The 6,000-nt window shown below is 41.7% G+C and overlaps 1 pseudogene; it reads right to left on the reverse strand.

Moving 5' to 3' along the window:
- Nucleotides 1-2,572: 2,572 nt before the first annotated feature.
- LOC137561800 (uncharacterized) lies at nucleotides 2,573-5,666 on the reverse strand (annotated as a pseudogene).
- Nucleotides 5,667-6,000: the final 334 nt, after the last annotated feature.

Raw genomic sequence — 6,000 nt, forward strand, 5'->3', positions numbered from 1 at the left:
CACATTACACACACACCATCCCCCATAAGGATATGCGCAAGGGCAAAACATGTCGTTTAGGGTCAATTTCTACAACCTACTGGTAGTGACAGCAGCATACTTCTGAAAAGCATTGATGCCTAATATGTCAATGAAACATATTCACTTCTTATTTGGGTGTGTTTATGTTAGGTAGCAGAAAGATGCTTACCATGACAGTGGTCCGAGAATATGCTACGTTATGTTTACACTTTTGGCACTGTGGTGAAAAACATACATATCAGTATTGTGATGTTTGCACATAAAAAAACTAAACTTAGGTTGTTGCGTTGGCTTGATATCCAACATAAAGCGATGTTGTCACATTTGTGATTGTGTAGACATTTTGGTTTCATTAGCAGATGCTCCTTTATTTCATTATTATTCTATACTGTAGTTCTCTCAGGAAAAACCAACATGTACATGTTTGATTGTAGTACATTCAAACATATATCACTATAGTTATGTCAGTTTACAGTACAATAACTAAGACAATCCACTGCCCAGTCAGTACATTAAACACTTCTTATTTGTGCACAGTGCTTTTATTACATATAGCATGTCAACACAACTCCAGATGATAGTGATATGGACAGTTCACAAAAGAAGTCGCCACACCATCTCTTCATGTATGGGTGCTTGACGAAGTGACCTGGCCAATGACACATCAATTCAATCCAAGTATCAAAGATCATCAGCACAACAATATCCAATGCACATACTTTCTATTGTGGCATTTTCCACACGATACACCAACAATTGTTTCGGGGGGCACACAGGGGTCACCTTTATCAAAGCATGTGGTGAACGTAAGCACATGCCTTGATAAAGGGGGACCCGTGTGTCCCCCAAAACAATTGTTGGTGTATCGTGTGGAAACTGCCACAATAGAAAGTATGTGCATTGGAGATTGTTGTGCTGATGATCTTTGATACTTGGATAGTGATATGGAGGCTGCCATCTTTGAATCATTTGCACACATAGCAGTTGCCTGCCACTTATGGTGAATGTGTTTACATATTATTTCCAGGTAACCGGAGACTATGTCCATGCATGCAGCACATCATGTGTCATTATTAATTTATTATGTTTGATCATGAAGTAGTCATATGCTTGGTCGAGGCTTCGACTCACACACGACTACTGCATGAATCTCAACATGACTGGCAGGCAACTGCAATAGTTAGAAATGACAACAATACGTTCTCCTTTATATCCCTCTCACCTGTGGTATCCTTGTACATTACAAGTGTGAGCAATATGGTGAAGGACCTAATAAGGTTAGGTATAGCTCTAACTTACATGCCAGGTGTATGTAATGTGACCTTATACATTTTTTAGACCACAATGTATGTCGGCTGGAAACAGAAGTGACGTTGTTGGGTGCATTACAGTCTGATTGTACATATAAACAAACATGCAGATGATGTAGTGTGTATGGCACTCTTGTCAGATCTACATTAATACATTATCTGCATGCGTGTTGAGGGGTTGTGGGGACAAATGATTCTACAAAGAATATTAGCTGCATAGTAAAGATAATGGTATTGTGTCATAACACATTGAGAGGGCTTCCGGCATATGTCTGACTTGACAATGGTTACTTCAACTCAAACATAAGTGAATATGCTATAGGCTTGCCAATATTACAACCTCACATTACACGGGAAAAAGGATATGTAATGCTAATACGGTACAAATGATGTTCTTGTTATGATAATAGTTTTGCGTACGTTGCACATGCACTTAATAAAGTTTGCCATATCACCGACTGGTCATTACAGATGTACCTGTCCATATAAGTCACTTGACACCATTGTGCAATACTACCATTCTTGCAGACATATCCAATCACAGTATGTACTCATGTACTGATATGAATGTAGAGAGGCAATAAATGTGTACATCTTACATGTCATGTCATGTACATTACTGACAATGGGTGCATCAATGCTGTTCAAAGTTTAATTTGTATATTATCACAATATGTTGATGTTATGATCTGATATGTATGTGAACCAAGTGCTTGTTACACTAATAAAAAAGTAACAATCATCATGAGTTTGTGTTTTTGAATTAGACATGTACGAAAATAATGTTTGTGGTATAGTTTCCTATGAAACATCCACACATTTTGTATTAAATAAGTGTGGACGAAGAATGTTTGCACACTATGAACATTGCTGTTTTTTATTAAGTATATATATGTTGAAATATGTGTATCTCGAATTCACTACCCATCCTCACTTTCTCCCCCTCTCTCTCATTTTAATTCTCTCTCGTTCTGTAGCATCTCTCACAAACAAAGAGAGAAGCAGAATGAAAGAGACCAACAGGATGTGTTTAATGTAATCCTAAGGAAATAAAGGCCAAATTAAATGCTACGAATATGTTGGCTGCCATATTTGTTGCACTGTAAACAATACCAATTTTTGGGATGAAATGCATAGCAATTGGGTTACAATAGTGTAGGAATCACACCACAAACAAGCATGCATCTAATGTAGTGACGTCATACACACATGAGTATGAGATGTATGGTTGTTCAGGATATATGGATATAAATTTTTGGGGATGAGGATCAACTAGATAGGCAGGCAAATGGGAATGATTCTAAGGTAGAACAATTTACAGGCAACACATTTCGGTAACTCCATTTGGCATGACATTGAAAAGTTACGAAGTTTGGGCCTGTTGAAAATGAAATCAATTGATTATATGGAAACTCACAGTACATTTGACACAATGACATCACGAATGCCTTTATTAACAACTTAGCAGAAAACCAGCTCTGCTTGAAACAAATAGAACACAAAATTAGGGAATGCGTAATAAAGAAAAAGCAATACTAATGGGTGACAAACTGACCATCTTGTGACATAAAAAAAGCCGCGAACTTGTCACGCACATTAGCTGCCTCGACATTGCCACGGACTGCATGACCAGCAAGATCCGGAAGAGTGTCCACCTCCAACAGGTCTTCTGCACGAGGATCCTTGGTGCGCAGGTAATTATGCAACACACATGTTGCTTTGATGACAAAGTCAACATTGTCAGGCTTCAGCTGCATACAAGATCTGAGTACACGCCATTTGTTAGCTAAAATGCCAAATGTACACTCCACATATCTGCGAGCCATTGTGAGCCTAAAGTTGAAAAGCCTTTTTCTGTCATTTAAATCGCGTTTGGGAAACGGTTTTAATAAGTTGACATGTAGGCCAAAAGCCTCATCACCCACTAGCACATGTGGTAGTGCTTCTCCTCCTTCAACAAGGGGCCTTGGCTCGGGAATGTCAAACTGTTGGCTATATAACCTTCGGCCCATTGGTGACAACCGAAACACATTTGCATCTGCTGTGCTCCCATAAGCACCTACGTCGATGGCCAAAAACGTATAAGTAGTATCGGCAATGGCCATTAAAACAACTGAAAAGAATTTCTTATAATTATAATACAAGGAGCCACTGTTGGGTGGCACCTGAATTTGTAGATGTTTTCCATCCAAGGCGCCAATGCAATTAGGAAATTGAGCATTCTGCCGGAAACCTTCCGCTGCTTCTCTCCACATCTGCATTGTAGGTTGAGGCATAAATAATGGCTACAGAACATTCCATATTGCCTTGCACGTCTCATGTACGATGCCTTGAATGGTAGAAATGCCTAGTAAAAAATGATAGTGCAATGAAGTAAACGAATTCCCTGTGGCAAGATATCTGAAAAACATAACATCCAAAAAATGAAAAATACCTTCTTGGATAGTACATACAAACAAACAGTCATACAAATATTTCTAGTAATACCTGAGGGTCAGTAGAAGACGTTGTGCAGGACATATCATTCTTCGCATGTTGGTTCTCTGATGAGCAATATGAGGTGTCAACAAAACCAATAGTTCATCAAAATTAGGAATTGACATTCTAGTAAAATTAAAAAAAAATTCCGGATTCCTGCGCAAGTCTTCATATAAGACTTTGAAGGCTCCCTTCTTATCCCTCATGGATAACATTGGATGTACCCAAAAACGCCTACCACTCAAAACCCTTTGCCTTCTACGACGTAAAAGGACCCTCAGGGTAAGAATGTGGCAATGCAATAATAGCAGACGAGTACGCCTATTCATTCTAACAAAATGTTTGCCTAATTTTGTGCAGCACAATTCGAGGTAGGCACAAACAGGAAGTAATCTTCAATGTTCTGTGCATTTTCACATCCTTTTGTAGGTGAAGTTCCAAATTCTACACCATTTTTGATCTTTTACTTCCTAGATCACATCAACATTTCCTGTTATGACCACCAATTTCACTTCCAAGTTAAGGTAAACACTTCCAGGTTACTGCCTAAACATGACTTCCTGGTAAAGTTGGTCATTTCCTCTTTGCCAAAGTGAAATTTTTGAAAATTGAAGGTGTTCTCCTTTAACAAAAACGCTTTCGAATGCACCCCAAACGCTTTGTAAACGCAATACACGCGTTAACGCAGCGTTAAACACCCAACCGCAACCGCCTCACAAACGCTCATTAAACGCCTATCATGAACGCCAATTAACGCTTACTAACACACATACAAACTTGAGCTGCTTCGATAAGTGCTTACGTAGCAGTAAACGCAATGCTCAACTGCAGCCCGTCTGAAAGAGGCCTAAGAGTAAAAGGGCCCTCAGGCCTCTTTTCCACAGACAGTTGATAGGCAGTGAAATGCCTCTCAAACTCTCACAACTGCTCACTGCTGCCTGGTAACTGCTCACTGCTGCCTAGTAACTGCTCACTGCTGCCTAGTAACTGCTCACTGCTGCCTAGTAACTGCTCACTGCTGCCTAGTAACTGCTCACTGCTGCCTAGTAACTGCTCACTGCTGCCTAGTAACTGCTCACTGCTGCCTAGTAACTGCTCACTGCTGCCTGGTAACTGCTTGCTGAACACACAGTTCAACTGCCCATGGGAAAGAGGCCTTAGGGTAAAAAATCTAGGCATCTGCATCATTTTTAGCACATTGTCCATGGGGCTGGCTAGATGACACAGAACAGACTGAAATAGGGAGGCATTGGACTATAGTGGCTTGGCCTTTTAGTACCAGTACTTTTTTCCAAGAGAGCATCTACCCCCAATACGTAATGTCTGGGACACCCCAATGGAGATGGCTATAATTCTCCACCTGCCTGCTGTGGTTGATTGCCCCACCTTAGTGAGTATAATCTCATTCTGCTTGTCTATAAGCTTTAGTAACGTATAGCGCTATTGGGCTCCCGTTGCCTCTGTGTTTTTTCCTCAAGGTGTAAAACCACCTCCTTCTCCCTCATCCTCTAATACTTTTAGCCACAGCCCCTGAACCAGCATGCAGCACATCAGGTGCTGTGACTGAAGTGTGACTTGATTAGCTGCATGCTTGTTTCAGGTGTGTGATTCAGACACTACTGCAGGAGATCAGTAGGACAGTCAGGCAAGTGGTATACATATCAGGGCTGTGAAGTCAGTAATTACCCAGGTAATTTTGGGTACCTGGAGTTGGAGGTTTCATAAACTGAGGAATCGGGTGTTTTTTATACCGACTCCACAGCCCTGATAAATATAGCAGCCTCCATATGTCTCTCACCTTGGGTTCCTATTAACCTGCTGGGCGTTTCGATTATGCGCAGCCACACGGCTGTACATAGTTTTTAATACCGAATTTTTTTTTTAAATCATGTAGCTAGCCTAGCGTTAGCTACATGATACCCCCCTCCCTGCCGTATCCCTCCCACCCCTCTGATCGCCGCCGGCGCCTATGCCCGTCAGGAAATCCCGTTCTGAACGGGATTTCCTTGAGCGCTTCCCCCGTCGCCATGGCAACGAGCGGAGTGACGTCATCGACTCCCGATCCACCCCAAAGCACAGCCTGGCGGCGATTGGCCAGGCTGCGCACGGGGTCTGCGGGGGGGGGGGCCTCTTTTGCGTCGGGTAGCAGCGGATCGGCGGCGAGCGGCTTCCCAGCAGGGCCTGAGCGATG

The sequence above is a fragment of the Hyperolius riggenbachi genome, chromosome 3 (genome assembly GCF_040937935.1).
Source record: "Hyperolius riggenbachi isolate aHypRig1 chromosome 3, aHypRig1.pri, whole genome shotgun sequence".
Lineage (NCBI taxonomy): Eukaryota > Metazoa > Chordata > Amphibia > Anura > Hyperoliidae > Hyperolius > Hyperolius riggenbachi.